Consider the following 19,064-nt stretch of genomic DNA (forward strand, 5'->3'; position numbering starts at 1 on the left):
TTTGTAATTGTTAATGGCCAGAGTATGTCTTGGTTTTTGGTTTTAAGAAAAACCAACAGCCTGAAAAAAATATTAAAAAAGGAAATTATAATGCCCCACTGTGAACGTTTTGTGATTGACTGCTATGACCTGGTACTCTGCCTGGGCTAATGGGATCTAAAAAGATCAAGTTAAAAGAAAAATCATAAATTCTGTAAGGAGTAGAATTCCAGAAGCCTTTTGGAGGCACTTAATTACTTTATGAATTGCAATTACCATCTTATGCCACTGGCTCTCTAGCTAGTTTGCAAAAACTTCCCAAAGCCCAATGTCAACATTTAAAAAAATCAAACAGTACAATGCATGGCACAAAGTTAGTGTTCAGTGATGGTTTGTTTCATGAATGTATGAAAAATAATAGAAATACAGATATTGGTAGTAATAATAGCTAACATTGATTGTTTTCTCTTTGCCAAGCATTGTACTAATAAGCTCTTTACTTGCATTGTTTCACTTTATTCATTGATTGACTGTGGAGCACCTACAATGTGCTAGGCACCATGCTTGGAGCTGGAAATACAGTGGTGAAACAGAGACCATGCTCTCATGGGTCATACTTTTTTGTGGGAGAGATAGAAATAAAAAAATAAATAAAAGCGTAATGTAATATTCGTTAGTGATCAATTCTATGGAAAAAGATAGAGAATGATCAGGGAAGGCTTATCTGAGGAGGTGACATTTAAAGCAGACTTGAATGGAAGGAGAGAGAGTGAACCATCCAGGTATTTGAAGGAAGAAGATTCAGAGTGGAGGGAACAAGTGCAAAGTGAGCAAGGAAGCCTGGGACTAGATCAGCTACGATGTTAGAGGCTCTGGTAAGGGTTTGGATTTTGGATTTCACCTCATATATGATGAAGGCTATTGGAGGTTTTTGAGCAGTAGAGTGGCATGATCTGATTTTTGTCTTAAAAGAATCAATTCGGCGACTTGTGTAGAGAATAGAAGTAGGTGGAGTGAGAAGGAAGGGGTGAGAAGAATGGAAGGAGGGAGATCAATTAAGAGCCTTTTACAGTTTTCCAACAACCCTGTGAGACAGGTTCTATTATTTTCTCCAATTTTAGGTTTGAACACAGAGGCCCAGAGAGGTTAAGAGGCTGTTCAATGCTAGAAATCTAGTCTGTAATATTAATCCCTGCCATTTTATTATATTGCCTGTCTCCCATGAATGAGTTTTAAGAATTTTTGGCATTGTATGTTATTCCAATATAGCTAATACTATATAAATTTCAAATGTATGTTGTCTTTCTTAATCAGATTGTTTTCTTAATAGATAGCAACTTGTGAGAGCATGTATTAAATAGAATTTGTTAATCAAACAGAATTCAGTGTATCTATATGGAGAGTCGTGTAGGTAGGACAAGAGTATGTATATTCTTACTAAAAGGCACTTCATGTTAGAATGCTTTTTCATTAGAGCAAATTTCTTCTTTATGCAAGTGTTAACCACTCCAAGATTCAGCTTTGTTGTAAAACTGGTTCATGGAAATAATGGAAGCTCAGTGATTGAATTAAAATGTGAAAACTGGCACCATTTTCAGATAACATGGTATAGTTAAAGGAGAATGGGCTTAGGAAAAGAATATGATCTTGGAAAAATTCCTTTAACCTTTCTGAACCTGATTTCTTCATGTCTAGTCAAGATAATATTATCTACTTCATTGGACTGTTGTGATGATTAAGTGTGATAATGCATCTAAAGTGTCAACTATATTGCTTTGTACACAGGAGTTAGTAAATGTTTTATTCTTTCTTATTTGAATGAATATTGTAGGTTCGAGAAGAATTGTTCAAGAAAAGTTAGCAATTACTAATTAATAGCCTAAATTCTTACAAAACCTTAGTATTTTTACTCATTTCCTTCCAGTCTGAAGTACTGTGTCTCATGAAGAGCTGTCAGGCACTGGTGGAATCGTTTTAGTCTTCAGGAGGCAAAATTCAGAGATGCAGGACAGCTGTCTTCAAATGTGTGCGGAGCTGTCCTGTGGAACAAGGATTTGTGCTTTGTGACTCAAGAGAGCAGAACTGTGATCAGAGGGTGAAAACTACAGGGAAGGTTATTTTGGCTCATTAAAGTAAAGACATTTCCAGAAATAGAATGAATGCTCTATCAGTGGGAACTGTTTGTGCATAGCTACATCAGTTTTCCAGGATGTGTCAGTATCGAAGGTTTTTTAATTTAGTTGAAGATTTCTTCAACTAGAGAATTGCTAGAATGCCAGCCATGTGAAAGCAGAGATCTCATGTTTCTTGAGTGCCATGGTATCCTCACTGCCTAGGACTGTGCCTGTTACATTTGTTGAGTGAATGAATGTCAGTTGTTCTTGGAGGTTATCTGCATACTTCACTCCTCCTCTTTGCCTTAGGTTCACTTCTGATTTTGGTTGATGATTTGAGTGTTTATTTGGGTTAAAGATAAGGTAAACTATGGGGAATTGCTGCTTGGTAAGAAAACAAAGGAGTTAGTGGAGGATTTCTCAACAGCTGTGCCATCAATATTTTGGGTTAGTTGATTGTTTTGGGAGGGGCTGTCTTGTACATTGTAGGATTTTTACCAGCATCTCTGGCTGCTAAATACTCATCAGATGCCAGTAGCCCCTCTCCTCTCATTCGTGACAATGAAAAATGTCTCTGGATATTGCCAAATGTCCCTTGGGGAGCAAATTGTCCCTTGTTGAGAACCACTGAGTTAGTGAATAACCCCCTAGGACACATCTATGCAAGTGGATAAATCCAGGATTTTCATTAGATGTAACTAGAGAAAATGATGTCATTTAAGAAAGCTCATTGTAAATTATTTGTTTCAAGATGAATTATGCAGTGGTATGAGATGTATGTTGATGCCTGTGTATACTTTTGTAATGAAGAAGTTGTCTATGTAATGTTCCTGGGTTTCTACTTTCCTTTGAAACACGAAGTTGATTCTTTAGTTTTAGCTCTTCAGTAAAGGAAGGCTTACCATACTTCTTTGATGGTGGTAGAATTGTTTATGCTGGGTTTTTAGCCGTAAATTGCTTTGACAACCATTATATGTTACAGTACAAGTGTGGAGAGTTCAAAGGCAGGGGTTGATGGAAATGATGGCTTGTAACCATCAAAGACAAAGATAGCATGGGGTGTAACAGCAGCAAAGGTAGCAGCAGCAGAAGCTGCAGCTGATCAAAGATTCTAGAAGCAGGAATACTAAGGTGTTTTTCTTTTTTTTTGTTAAGTTATATATATATATATTTTTAAATTTATATTTTGGTTTTTGTCTAGGGGTATGATCGTCTCATGATGGATATAGTTTCATAAGTAATTGTGGGTATGTACCAGTCACTTTGAAAGTCAATTATTTTTAGACTTGACTGAGTTTGTACTTCTTGACTTCTCTCCCTAGTATTTATGTTGATATTTGCTCTTGTTTAAATCTTCTAAATGGCAAGTTCTATTAAATCCTTCGTGCATTGTATTTTAACTTAGTATATTTTTTTGTCGCATCACACTTTCTTTATAACCTATTTTACTCAACTATTCATGGTCCTGATTTAATTATAAGCTTAGACATTGTTGCATTTTAATATACAACACTTGCATACATATTATGATGTAGTCATTTCTAAAATATAGTAGTCTCACCAGGCATTATTATAAAGAAGCATCTGTCAGCATTTCCATTATAAACCCTCATTTATTTTTAAGGAGTTTCTGACTTGTCTGTTTCTAAATTGCTTTGGGCTGAAAGCTAGTATAGAAGTTGTCAGCTGAAATCCAAATTTTGTGATGTTATAGAGGGAAAAATTGAAGCGAGTCTTTTTGACTACTTTGTGTCACAGCATTTAAAACACTCATATTTTTAGTGTATTCAGGTGCCTTTTACTTGATATTTATTTATTTCCCATAAACCCAAGTGAGGAAATGGAAAGTGACAGCCACTTAAATGGGTTTGTTTCTTTCCTGTGTTGTACTGTAAAATTTTTGATAGTTTTCTTTGAAAAGTATTTACCAAGTAGATGCATTAAGTATTTTGTTAGAACCACCTTAGAACATGAAAGTGTCTTTATAAAGCCCACAGGAAATCAGATCCACTGTGAACAGAGAAACTTGAAAAGAATCAGCTATAATAAGATTCTAGAGATAGTTAAATGGATGAGAAAGTGAATAACTGTTTAGTGATCAAGAGCTGGAGTTCTTACTCTGCTTCTCCCTCCTTGAATGGTATTACTTTGCAATCACTAACCTGGTTGATTTCTGTCCCTCCCTCCTTTTTTTTTTTTTTTTTTTTTTTTTAAGGAAGATTAGCCCTGAGCTAACTACTGCCAATCCTCCTATTTTTGCTGAGGAAGCCTGGTCCTGAGCTAACATCATGCCCATCTTCCTCTGCTTTATTTGTGGGACGCCTACCACAGCATGGTGTACCAAGCGGTGCCATGTCTGCACCCGGGATCTGAACCAGCGAACCCTGGGCTACTGAGAAGCGGAACATGCGAACTTAACCACTGTGCCACCAGGCCGGCCCCCTGTCCCTCCCTCTTTTTTGTGAGATGTTATTGTTGCTTTCAGTAGATGCTTCTATGATATCATTCTTTCAAATTGCTTTTAAAACCACTTGAAAGCCTGAGTTATTATTTATTATCTGATTCTGAACCTGAGATTTTGGTGTCCTCTTATGAAATGAATTACCTATATGTAAGGTGAACATTCATGTAGAACTTTATACAAAATTAAAAGCATTAAGGAATTTAAGGATCAGAAGTTGAATGAGCTCATTCACCTATAATTATTCAACAAATATGTATATCCTACCTCCTATGTACCAGGACCTATATGCAGCCTTTATAATGATGAATGAGATAGGCACAGTTCCAAACCTCTTGTATAATCTAGTAAGGGATTTAGATAATATGCAAGTAAAAAAAAAAAAGTAAAAGAGCACTGGGGCTGGCCCAGTGGCCTAGTGGTTAAGTTTGTGTGCTCTGCTTCAGTGGCCCAGAGTTTGCTGGTTTGGATTCCAGGAGTGGACCTAAACACTGCTCATCAACCCATGCTGTGGTGGCATCCCACATACAAAATAGAGGGAGATAGAGAGATTGGTACAGAAGTTAGCTCAGTGACTGTCTTCCTCAGGGAAAAAAAGAGGAAGATTGGCAATAGATCTTAGCTCAGGGCTAGTCTTCCTCACCAAAAAAACAAACAAAAGTAAAATAGCACTGATTTATTTTGGTCAAGTTTAATAATATTTCGAAGGCTTACCCTTATATAAATGATCCATAACACAAAAACCTATATTTAAATGTGCAGATGTTTTATGTTTATTGGAATGTAAAGATTAAAACATCATGTTACATAGGTTGCACCTAAACTCTATTTCCACATTAATGGAATCTTTTTGCTTATATATATATTTTAATTAGTAATTGCTATTGTTTAGGAACTTGATTTTTGTATATTTTTCTTGTACTTGGCCATCTTAACAATGTTATTTATTCTAATAGCTTTTCATTACAATTTCTAGGTAGGTGGTCCTTTCTTTTGTCGTGTTTGTATTTCTTAATTGTTTTACTTTTCTTATTGCATTGTCTAGCATCTCCAGTTGAACTTTAAATAGTAACAGTGATAGTAGGCATCCATGTCTCTTTTATGATATTGATAGTGATGTTTCTCCTCTTTCACTATTAAGTATGGTGTTTGCTTTATGTTTCTAGTAGATCCTTTTAGCAAGTTAAGGACATTTACTTCTATTCCCAGTTTGCAGAGATTTAGTGATTTAGAACAAACAAGACTCTCTTTGTATAATGGCAGTCTAGGAAATTTGGACCAACACTCCTGCTAAAGACAACTAAAGAATGTGGTGTATCACATTGATTTATTTGCATATGTTGAACCATCCTTACGTCTAGGAATAAATTTGACTTGATCATGGTGTATGATCCTTTTAATGTACTGTTGAATTTGGTTTGCTAATATTTTGCTGACTTTTGCATCTATGTTCATCAGGGATATTGTCCTTGTAAATTTTTTGTGTGTAGTGTCCTCGTCTGGTTTTGGTATCAGGGTAATGCTGACCTTGTGAAATGAGTTTGGAAGTGTTCCCTCTTCTTTTATTTTTTAAAAGAGTTTGAGAAGTGTTGGTAATAATTCTTCTTTAAATGTTTGGTAGAATTCACCAGTGAAGCCATCTGGTCCTGGAATTTTTTTTGTTGGGAGATTTAGATTACTGTTTCAATCTTCTTACTAGTAATTGGTCTGATTGGATTTTCTTTTTCTTCAAGATTCAGTCTTGGTAGGTTGTATATTTCTAGGAATTTATCCATTTGTTCTAGTTTGTCTAATGTTGGCATATAATTGTTCATAGTTATTTCTTATGATCCTTATTTTTTCTGTTATCAGTTGTAATGTCTTCTCTTCATTTCCGATTTTATTTATTTGAGTGTTCTCTCTTTTTTGCTTAGCCACTTCTATCTTTTCAAAAAACTAGCTGTTAGTTTCATTCATCTTTTGTGTTGTCTTTCTAGTCTCTATTTCATTTATTTCTACTCTGGTCTTTGTTATTTCCTTCCTTCTGCTATCTTTGGACTTAGTTTGTTCTTTTTTTCCCCCAGTTTCTTGAGGTATAAAGTTAGATTGTTTATTTGACACCTTTCTTTTTCTTACTGTAGTTATTTATTATTGTAAACTTCCCTCTTAGAACTGCTTTTTCTGAACCCTATGTTTTGATATGTTTGTTTCCATTTTCATTTGTTTCAAAATATTTTTTGCTTTCCCTTTTGATTTTGTCTTAGACCCATTGGTTGTTCAGAAGTATATTGTTTAATCTCATATTTGTGAATTTTCTAGTTTTCCTCTTATAATTGATTTGTAGTTTTATACCCTAGTGTTTGGAAAAGATACTTGATATGATTTCAGTCTTCTTCTTCTTCTTTTTTTTTTTTAAAGATTTTATTTTTCCTTTTTCTCCCAAAGCCCCCTGATACATAGTTGTGTATTTTTAGTTGTGGGTCCTTCTAGTTGTGGCATGTGGGATGCCGCCTCACCATGGTTTGATGAGCAGTGCCATCCTTGTCTGTGCCCAGGATTCAAACTGGCAAAACCCTGGGCCACTGAAGCAGAGCATGCAAACTTAACCACTTGGCTGTAGGGCCGACCCGTTCATTCTTCTTAAATTTATTAAGACTTGTTTGGTGGCCTAACATATGATCTATCCTGGAGAATGTTATATGTATGCTAGAGAAGAATCTGTGTTCTGCTCCTGTTAGATGGAATGTTTTGTATATGTCAGGTCCATCTGATCTAACGTGTAGTTTAAGCGCAATGTTTTCTTACTGATTTTCTGTCTAGATGATCTATCCATTGTTGAAAGAGAGATGCTGAAGTCCCCTACTATTATTTTATTCCTCTCTATTTATCCCTTCAGATTTGTTAATATTTGCTTTATGTATTTAGGTGCTTCAATGTAGTGTGCATGAATATTTATAGTTGTTATAACCTCTTGATGAATTGACCCCTTTATCATTATATACTGATCTTCTTTTTCTCTTGTTACAGTTTTTGGCTTCAAGTCTATTTGTCTGATATAAGTATAGCTGCCCCTGCTTTCTTTTGGTCTTCATTTTTATTGAGTGTCTCTTCCCATCCCTTCACTCTCAGTCTTTGTGTGTCCTTAAAGCCAAAGTGAGCCTCTTGTACCCAGCATATAGCTGGATCTTGTTTTTTTATGCACTCAGCCACTCTATGTCTTTTGATTGGAGAATTTAGTCCATTTATAGGCAAAGTAATTATTGATAGATATGCACTTATTTCTGTTTTGTAAGTTATTTTCTGGCTGTTTTGTAATTCCTTTGTTTCTTTCTTCTCTTCCTTTGTGATTTGATGATTTTCTGTAGTGGTATGCTTAGATTCCTTTCTCTTTTTCTTTTGTGTACTTACTTTAGGTTTTTGCTTTGTGATTACCATGAGGCTTTCATAAAACATATTTATAAGTCTATTGTAAGCTGATTACTTAACTTCAAAATGCATGCAAAAACTCTATATTTTTACACTCCCTCACATTTTATGGTTTTGATGTCACAATTTACATCTCTTTATATTGTATATCCATTAACAAATTATTGTAGTAATAGTTAATTTTTAATACTTTTGTCTTTTAATCTTTATACTAGAGTTGTAAGTGATTTATCCACCATTATTACAATATTAGAGAATTCTGAATTTAACTGTATATTTACCTTTACCAGTGAGATTTCTACTTTCATAGATTTTCATGTTACTAATTATTGTCCTTTCATTTCAGCTTGAAGAACTCCCTTAAACATTTCTTGTAAGACTGGTCTAGTAGTGATGAGCTCCTTCAGCTTTTGTTTGCCTGGAAGACTCTTTATCTCTATTTCCATTCTGAAGGACAACTTTGCTGGGTAGAGTAGTCTTGGTCAGCAGTTTTTTTCTTCGCTACTTTGAATATATCATCCCACTCCCTTCTGGCCCTTAAAGTTTCTTCTGAAAAATCCACTCTTAGTCTCATGGGGGTTCCCTTGTACCTAACAAGTTGCTTTTCTCTTGATGCCTTCATGATTCTCTGTCTGTAACTTTTGACAATGTAATTGTAATGCGTCTTTGTGTGGGTCACTTTGGTACTCTTTGGGATTCCTGGATTTGGACATCTGTTTCTTTCCCCAGGTTAGAGAGGTTTTCAGCCATTATTTCTTTGCATAGCTTTCTGCTCCTTTCTCTTTCTCTTCTCTTTCTGGGATCTTATAATGCATATGTTGGTCATTTTATGGTTTCCTATAAGTTGCTTAAGCTATCTTCACTTTTTCTTTCTTTTTTTCTTTTTTTTTTTTTTTTGAGGAGGATTAGCCCTGAGCTAACATCTGCCACCGGTCCTCCTCTTTTTTCTGAGGAAGACTGACCCTGAGCTAACATCCATGTTCGTCTTCCTCCACTTTATATGTGGGACGCCTGCCACGGCATGGCTTGACAAGCAGTGTGTAGGTTTGCACCGGGATTCAAACTGACAAACCAAGACCGCTGAAGCAGAACGTGTGAACTTAACCGCTGCATACTGGGATGGCCCCCATTCTTTTTTCTTTTTTGCTACTCTGATTGGATGAATTCCACTGCCCTGTCTTCGAGTTTGTTGATCCTTTGTTTCACTTGATCTGGTCTGTTGTTGAACTCCTGTATTTAATTTTTCAGTTAGTTATTGTATTCTTCAGGTCTGTGATCTGTTTGGCACTTGTTAATATTTTCTATTTCTTTTTTAAATTCTTACTTTGATCATGCATTGACCCTAGTTAGCATGTTTATGACCATTATTTTGAACTTTCTATTGAGTGAATCACTTTTCTCAGTTTCTTTAAGATCATTTTCTGAAGATTTATCTTCTTCTTTTCTTTGGAACACATTTCCTAGTTTTTCATTTTCCTTACCTTTTTGTGTTGGTTTCTGTGCATTAGATAAAACAGCCACATCTTCCAGTCTCGACAAATTGGTCTTGTGTAGGGGATGAACCTCATCAATCAGCCCAGCCCAAACTCCTGGGTGTTTCTCAAACTTTTGTGATTTTCCAAACTGATTTTCTTTGTTTTTAGTGGCTTCTAGTAGTTGAGGATGTGCCAACATCCATGAGTGTCCCAAAGGGGAGGATCACAGTCGGCACCTAGCTGGAGGCTCATTAGAAGCTGGCCCCTCAGGCATCAGCTGGGAAAGTATGTACTTAAGCCTCTTCCAGGGAGAAACTGGGAGATGGGCATTTCTGCCTGCTTTCTCTTTGCTGAGCCTGGATGTATAGCTCTGGGGGGTGGGGAGTGGGGTAAGGATGGAGAGGTGTTTATGAACCTGTTTAAAAACTACCTATTTAGGGGCTGGCCCTGTGGCCAAGTGGTTAAAGTTCTGCATGCTCTTCTTCAGTAGCCCAGGTTCACAGATTGGGATCCTGGGTGCAGACCTAATCCACTCATCAGTCATGCTGTGGAGGCATCCCACATACAAAATAGAGGAAGATAGGCATGGATGTTAGCTCAGGGCGAATCTTCCTCACCAAAACAAACAAAAAAACAAGAACCAAAAACAACCCAAAAAACCCTACTTATTTGTTCTCTATAAAGAGCCCCCCTATGGGATTATGGTTGCAAGCCCTGTTGACTGTTTTGCGGGCTTGTCCTCCAGGTGGCAGCTGTAAGAGCTGGGACACTAGACATATGTACAGGCTCCTTCCAGAGAGATGTAGGTGACCTGGTTTTACTGTTCAGTTGAGGTGGAGGGAGAAGTTAGGGGAAGTGCCCACTGGCTTTCCCAGGTTCCGAGGAAGACCTCAGCTAGCCTCTAGATCTGTGCTAATTAGAGGCTGAACCCTCAGGCAGCAACTTGTAAAGTATGCAGTCAAACCCCTTCCAATGAAAGACTGGGAGTTGGGTGTTTTTGCCTGTTCCCTCTACACTGTGGCCTGGGGGGATGGCTGTTGCAAGTGCTCAGATGCATACCTATGAGAACTAATTCTTTGCTATGTTTGTGATGGGTGAGGATGAGCATGAGGATCACACATCCTCTGTGATGTGTGAATGCAAGCCCAATGGTTATCAGAATCAGATGATCTGGGGGTCCATCCTTTGTGTAGCAGTTGCAAAAGGTAGGGCACTAGATGTGCAGTTCACTTTGCTCCTCAGAGAGAAGCTGGGAGTTGGCAATTCTTTCCCAATCATATGGCACTGTGCTGGGGGTGGAGTTTATTCTGAGAGTGTGTCTCAGCCTTTCCTACCCATTTCAATATGGGTATTTTCTCATTCACCTAATGTGTAGGAGTCACCCAGCTAGTTTCTGGATTTCAGTTAGAGGAAATTGTTTTTTCATGTGGCCGTACCTTCAGTCTGTCCACGGGAGGAGGGAAATTCAGGGGTCTCCTGTGTTACCATCTTGGTCCCTCCTTGGTTTGTTCTTTTTTGTTGCTGTATAGTATTCTGTTACATTATATACTACACTGTATCCTTTGTCCTGTTGATGTTTGGTTGTTTCTAATTTGGGGCTATTATGAGTAACTCTACTATAAACATTTTTGTACATGCTTTATGGTATACAGATGCATTCATTTCTTTTTGGTATATACCTAAAAGTGGGATTGCTGGGTTTTGGAGTAAGTGCGTATTTAGTTTTATTTTTTTCTGCCCAGAAGTTTTATAGAGTGGTTGTTCCAATTTCGTCTTCAACAGTTACTATAGGGGAGCTCTAGTTGTTCCACATCCTTGTCAACACTTGGTATGGTCTCTCTCTTTGAGATTCTGTTGGGTATGTTGTGGTATCTCGTTGTGGTTTTAGTATGCATTTCCCTGTTGAGTAATGCTTATTGGCTGTTTGGATATCCTTCCTTGTGAAGTGCCTGTTATGTTTTTGTTCATTTTTAAATTGCACTGTCTTTTTCTTATTGATTTGTAGGAATTCATTGTATGTTTTACATATGAGCCCTTTGCCAGAGTGTTGTGAATATCTTCTCTTAATCTGTGGCTTGTATTTTTACTCCCTTAATGGTGTCTTTTTTATATAAAATGTTCTTTGTTTTAACTAAGTTCAGTTTATCAAATTTTTTTCTTTTAAATTTATGTGTATTATTTAAGAAGTCTTTCCCTACCCTATGCACAAAAATATTCCATATATTTTCTTCTAGAAGCTTGATTATTTCACCTTTCACATTCAGGTCTATGATTCCTCTCAAAAAATTTTGTAAATAGTGTGAAATAAGGATAAAAGCTAATTATATTTTCCATATGGATATCCAGTTGTTCCAACACTTAATTACAATGGCTCCTTGATTGTAAATCAAGTCACCATATGTATGATCACTACTCTAGTCTTTGACAGTAGTCTCTATAAGCCTCCCACTTAGACACCTTTTCATTAGGATATACTCAGCACTCACTGCAATGATGATTAAATTATTCTCTTCATGCTAGTTGAACTTATAGTTGAATCACTTCTTCCCTTCTACAGAAGAGTGTAGGCAATTTGAATCCATGAGCCTTCCATCTCTGACTTTTTTTGTTTATTTATTCTTTCTTTGAAAATGCTCTTCATTTTTCATTTGCAATCTCACTTTTTACTTAAGAAATAAAAGTATTGGTTCAGTGCTTGCTTTCTACAAATTCTGCATGACTACCATTATATTCAAATATGACACTTGAGAATTTGGGTGTTTTTAAGTTTTCAATAACCAACTTTAAAAATAGCTGTCACTACTTATGTTATAACTCACATATTCTGAACAAGATGTTTAATATGTTTAGTTTCACCTAAATTACTTTGACTTGTTTTACCTTCAGGCTATATCACAAATGCAGTGGGAGCTCTGTCAATTACTGAGGAAAGAAAATAATTTGAAAGTCAAATTATTTAGAGGTCTGAGGTAAGAGAATCACTGGGAATTTTTTCAGCAGAGGCTACAACTTTACAGAGCCGCGATCAGTGCTTTTGTCATGTGAGCTTTGCTTTGTTACAGGCTAAACTTTGTGAGCCTGCATCTCGGATTCAGGTGATTGGAGTCGGGGCCCTCAACAGTTCCTCTTCCCACTCCTGTCTTTATTTTATGCTTTGTTATTTCGTAGGCTCCTGGGTACTTTGAAGAATAGATTTAAATATTCTCTCTCCATACATTGTTGTCCTCCCCAAAAGACAGTGATAGTCCAGAGAGTCCCAGGCAAGAATGTGTCCCCTCATGTCTGAGGAGAGGAATCAGCTTCAGATTCCAACATCTCTGGTAGCAATGAAGGCATTTCTTAGTTGAGTGTGAAGAAATGTCTCTAAAATGAACTAACCTTTCCAATTTTTCTGTTTCATTGGAGTCTTTCTAGTAGTGATTTCTGAATAGATATTCTTCAAAATTGTGTTTTGTTAAATAGATGTATTCATTCCCTGTCCCATAAAGTAGGGTTTCAGGGAGAAAATGGGGGAAAAGTCTTATATAATATGTGATCATTTATATTCAGTCTCAAGATTTTGGAGGCTAGGTAAAGAGGATTTCTATTATACATGGGGCTGATATGTTGACAGGATTGGATAGACATATGTAGAGTTTTTGAAAATAATCTGTTGGTCAGAAAATTAGGTTAGAGAATGGGATGTACATGAGCATGAGTATATGTGTGTGTATATATATATGAATGTTGTTTGAATTGATTTTTAAAATATCCCCTATCTTTATAGGAGAAATAGGAGGCAACCTAAAATAAAAACATAAAAACCAAAAAGAAAAAAACTCAAAACACACACACAAAACAAATAAACAAAAGCAATCCTAAGACAGAAGATAAGCCTGAAGAAATGTAAAGAAAGTTGATAGGAAAACCATATAAAAATATTAAAAGAATAGTTGTGGACCTTATTTATTCTAACTTCTCCAGAAGCACTGTTAGAATTTGCCTAATTCTCCACTGGCACTATGAAACCAATGTTCTTTAACCGTTGAATAAAAAAAAATCCACTTCTCTTTCAAAGCTCTTGCCATGGGACCATCCACATCCCACCTTTGTCTTTTCTTTTATCTATTAGCTATATACCTATATCTATTAAGCTCTCAAACTTGGCTCACCTGGAGTTGTTGTTAAAATGCAAATTCTGATTCAGTAGACCTGTGGTGGTGCCCTAGAGTCTGCATTCTTAACAAGCTCCCCGGGGATGCTATTGAACCACATAGTAAGTACCACCAAGGATTTAGACCAGTCCTTGATACTTATCAAGAGCTTTGGCTTACAGTCTTTCCAAACTTGTGCTGTCATCCTGGGTCATCTCTTTTAATTCTTCCATCTCAACTTCTGTAAATTTTGTTTTGATTCTGTCCACTTCCAGCAGTCCGTTCCCATAATCTCACCCTAGATTTTGCTATCATTAGAACTTTCCTACCTCTAAATCTTACGTTTCAGGGTCCTACTTTGACTTTAACCATCTAGCTTTCTCACTGTCTCACTTAACGGACCTTGCTCTGTTTAACCTCATTGAGACCTCTAGATCCTGACATTTTTACTTTCTCTCAGTCCATCAGTCTCCTACTTATAGTATGTCCTTCTTTGCTGAACCTGAAGTTCATTATCACCCTTTATACGACCTTCTCACCATTGTCCTCATCTTCCAGATGCCCATCCCTGTATCAGAATTGCAGTTTAGCTTCTCCGTTTCCATGATTGGATTGCTGAATATTTGTTGTTAGTGCCATTGAGTCAATTCTGACTCCTAGTGATCCTGTGTACAGCAGGGTGGAACCCTGAGTGGGCTTCTTGCGCCATCCTCTCACCTTCTGGCACTCTACCAGACAGTGCTCCACTGCTATTCATAGGGTTTTTACAGCCAGTTTTTCATTAGTGGGTGACCAGGTCCTTCTTCCCAGTCTGCTTAGTCTGGAAGCTCCACTGAAACCTGTCCACCATGGGTGACCCTGCTGATATTTGAAATACCAGTGGCATAGCTTTCAGCATTAAGGCAACCATAAGTCGCCGTAGTATAACAGTCAGCAGATGGGTGGTGTGGTTCCTTGATTGGGAAATGAACTGGACCGTGGCAGTGAGAGCACTGAATCTTAACCACTAGACCGTTAGGGCTGGCTGTGCTGAATATACCTGGAGGAAATTACATGTTGTCCAGATTGGTGCCATTTTGAATTTATGGTAACTGTTTTCATCTGGGCTCTTATTGCTGCTGTTTTTGACCCAAAGATTTCCTAGATGAGGAAGGCATTCTTTTGCCTGGGTCTGCAAAGTTTAGAGAGAAAACACCTTTGAGGAACTGGGAGAGAATTTTTGCGTGAGAATCCATATAGAAATAAGGGTGAAGTTTTCCTGAGAATAGAAACTGCTATCTAGTGTGTCACAGCAGTTAACAAATGAAAGAACCCAGACTCCTCAAGTGCCTCTGTGATACTGTTCCTTACGATGCCCAAAGCAGCAAGAGTTAGCATGGCAGGAAATTCTTAGTTTCCCCCACCCCCTTCAACACTTTCCTACGAATCTGCACCAGTTCTCAATTCCTTGTTCCTTTTCCTATTCAAAGCTCTATTTTTGTTTATTTTCATAATTCCATTTCTTTCTGATTGCTCCAGGATCTTCCAATGGTTGATAACCTCCCTTCATTGCTTTGACATTAAGAAGGGGAAAAGGGTAGAAGAAAGAAAAGGAAGAAAAATCATTGTCTTAAATTTAATAAGACTACATTCTTTAAGTGAGAATTGTATGCCTTCCCATCCTAAAATCTAATTTGCACATATTTTACTGATTACAGTAATATCTCTCTAAGTGTCATCAAGAAATTGATACTTTGAAGTATAATTGATACAATTTAATGTCTGTGTTTGGAAATTATAAGCTATTGTGAAAATATATTGAATAAAGTAAAAACAGAAGGTATTAATGCCTTCTAAAAGGAGATTTGGAGAGTGACATTTTTGGTGATTCTCTAGAGTGGCCTGTGGCCTAAGTAATTAGTTGATGGATGTTTTATATGGCTCTTGGAAGCAGGTTAGTCTACATATTCCTTACTACGGTTCTGGTGATATTCTCTATCAGTCAGCTCCTTTGTTTCAATTTCGAATTCACTATACGATTCAATATTCTTAAATACTTCTAGTGAGTGACTATCCTGATTTGTTGATGAAATGTCTGGTTTGCTTAGAAAGCATGTATCTTGTGGTCATACATTCTTGTCCTGGTACGAATCAACCTAAAGTGGCCAGAACAGTTTTCCTAGCATCAGATAAGCCTTTGAAATTCTGAGTCTGCATTTCTCTACTCATTTAAAGTAATTAGGGTGACATTCTAACCAACCCCTTAGAAACTGTATTACGTTAATTCTTATGGTTGAGTGTAGGATAAGCAGAATATTTTTGAGAGGAAGTCAAAGAGTTAGCAATCAGAGAGGTTAAAGGAATGAAAACACGTTCCTTGTTCTTGTCAGGCTAGGCCACAGCTCTGTGTTTCTCACCTTGGCCAGGTTAAGGCTAATGTATTAAAAGACTGATGAAGAAACAAACTTACTTGTTTTGGGGAAGGCTAGCATCTAGATAGGGAGAATGAAAAAGAAGAAACAGGGAAAATTTTATGAAGAGAGAGGCAGTGGGAATGAAGTGGAAATGAGGAAAAAAATGTGATCTTTTAGGTGGAGAAGGTTGATCAGCGAAGGAATTTAAGGCTAAGTAAGAGTCTGGCAGCCTTGTGTCATATACGTGAATATAAAGGACCTATTTTGTATGACAGATAATGTGACTAGATAAATTGTCTGAGAACTGTACATTCTGTGTTTAAACAAGCACTTTAAAAATCTTCTGACTATGCATTTTTGAATAATTGATATTCAGAATACATTTTGTTATCTATTAAATGTTTGATGGAATTGATTTGCATTAAAACATTCACGATGATTCTGAGTAAGAAAAATACGCAGAAGCACAAAGAATTTAATTATGTTTCTTTAAAAATAATTAAGAAAAGCATTTAAAAGTAGGATAAAATGTAGTACTTAAAGAATTATATCTCAGAATTCAAGATATTTTATAACAATACATGGGATAATAAAATTATTTTATATATTTTAATGTACATATTATGTTGAAGATATTATGGAGTCTTTTCCTTTGTATTCTTCAGGAATACTAGTTTTTAAGCTTTGTGAATGAACTCAGACTCCTTTCTTTCAACAGTTCCCTGTAGGTCTAGGATACCTCTCTTTCTAATTATTGAGATATTTGATCTGCATTTGTAATTTTTGGAATTATCTTTGTGCTTATCATATTTTCTCACTTTGTAGTTTATTTTTTAGCTGGCAGAACTGTTTCTTTTACTTCTTCTGAGTAGTTCAGTAGAGTGTAATTAACAGGGGCTGTTTGCGTAATGAAAAAAGGATACCCGGAACCCAGTTACTATTAAATGAGCTATATTTACACGTAAGTATTGTTATAAGACTAATGGAGATCAGTAGCACTTGTTCAACTGTTATCCGTAAGTATCATACATATATGAATGATTCCTTACACAGAATTGATTCACTTGTCATTTTTATCTCAAAAGTTCAGGTATTCTGTAAATGTATATTATCAAAATAGGGTAGCATTCTAAAATTTTTTTTATATGCAGAAATTATTTGTGACAAATCTGATATTCCTTTCCTGTATGAAAATTTAGGTAATATATCTTTAGAAATCTCGTCATTTAGAAAGTAGTGTTAATTATTTTTGTTGCTGTTGATGATATGTTGTGGTTAGGCTCTCTTCTTTCCCTTTTCTCTTAAATTGCCCCTATTTTCCCTCTTACTTTGTAGGGAGAGGCAAGGGAAACTCAACAGAACAATGTGAATTATTAGTACTCATTTAGAAATGGGAGAATGGAAAATTAGCTTCTAAACAATGAATTGGAGTTCCTATCTTCCCCCGAGATTAATTGGCTAATACTAATTAACTGGTTAAAGTTTTTGAGCTCTGTTTCTCCTTTTTTTCTATCTTAGCTGTTTGTAAATCCCTTGTATTTATGGTGATCTATTAGCTGATATGGCAGATTGATAATCAATCTTGGTTAAAATAATATTTATTACAATCCTTTAAAATTTTTAACCCAGCATATCCTTTGTTAATATATATGGGAGGAAAGATGAGAAAATTATCTGAGGAAAAAAAGATTATCTTATTTGGTGTTGTTGTTATTTCATCAAAAAGCATTGTTTATAGAAAAATATTGTAAAACTATTTTATTTGTACTTGCTGAAATTTTTAATTATTTTCAGTCAGAATAAAGAAAAACAAAACCAGTAATAGAGATTTGGCAAGTACTGATTTAATTTCATCCATATCATTACCTAGATGATTTTGTTTCCTGAATCTGCTTCTCTTTTAGTGTTTCCCATAAACCAAGTTGTTCAGGCCAAAAATCTAGGACTCATTCTTGATTTCTTTCTTTCTCTTACCCGATATATGTAGTCTATCAGCAAGTCCTCTAGACTTTACATTCCAAATATGTCTTTTTGTTTTCTTTTTTAAAGATTGGCGCCTGAGTTAACACCTGTTGCCAATCTTCTGCTCTTCTCCTCCTTCTCCCCAAAGCCCCCAGTACATTGTTGTATATTCTAGTTGTAGGTCCTTCTGGTTGTGCTGTGTGGGATACCACCTCAGCATGGCTTGGTGAGTGGTGCTAGGTCCATGCCCAGGATCCGAACTAGCGAAACCCTGGGCTGCCAAAGCGGAGCATGTGAACTAACCCCTCAGCCACAGGGCTGGCCCCCCAAATATATCTTAAATCTGTCTACTTCTCTTCATCCTCTCTACCATCCTAGTACAACCCATCATCATTTATTTAGAATACTGCAAGAGCTTCATAAGTGTTATCTCTGCTTTTATTCATGCTTTTTTATGTATCATTATATTCTTCAAATGATATTCAGGATGTTCTTTAAAAACTTTCATGCTGAAAACCTTCCAGTGTGCTAGGCAACCAATTAATTGTTTGGAAAACTTGAAAATAAGTAGAATCAAGTATTTATTCTATTTTTCCATACTGTTAACCACATAGTTGATGAAGGAAATTTTTTCTTTACAGAAGTATTTCAGCTGATAAATAAAGAAGGAATAATAGAATTATAGTATCAGCATTTTGTGACCCCTAGTGAAATATTATAATAGATCTAAGGCAGTAATTATCACTGACTGCTAATATATATGTATATAGAGAGAATTCCATACGTTATCTACCTCCTGATTAGAGTACATAAGGTAAATTATGGAGTAGTCTTGCTAGAAATTTGAACCTGATTCTGATTAAACCTCTAGCTCTAACTACCAATTTATATGAAATACAGGAAACAGAGCTGCTTGTTAAATGCCACTATAAGGATGCGTCGGAAATCCAGAATGTGGAAAATCCTGTAGGACAAATAACCTAGTCTTTTCAACAAATAAATTGCAAGAAAAAAAAATGAAGGAACGATAATCTATAGATTAAAATGACCAAGAATCTTATTAATCCAATATCTGGACCTTATTTGGATTCTGATTTGAACCAATAAGCTTTTAAAAAAATTACACACAGAGAAATTTGAAC

The 19,064-nt window shown here is 36.2% G+C and overlaps 1 protein-coding gene across 4 annotated transcripts in view; it reads left to right on the forward strand.

Annotated features, from left to right (window-relative positions):
• Positions 1-19,064, forward strand: part of NUBPL (NUBP iron-sulfur cluster assembly factor, mitochondrial) — a 211,704-nt gene that overhangs the window by 123,110 nt on the left and 69,530 nt on the right. The gene's annotated exons all lie outside the window — the stretch shown is intronic.

Source organism: Equus caballus, chromosome 1 (genome assembly GCF_041296265.1).
Source record: "Equus caballus isolate H_3958 breed thoroughbred chromosome 1, TB-T2T, whole genome shotgun sequence".
In the NCBI taxonomy this organism is placed as follows: Eukaryota; Metazoa; Chordata; class Mammalia; order Perissodactyla; family Equidae; genus Equus; species Equus caballus.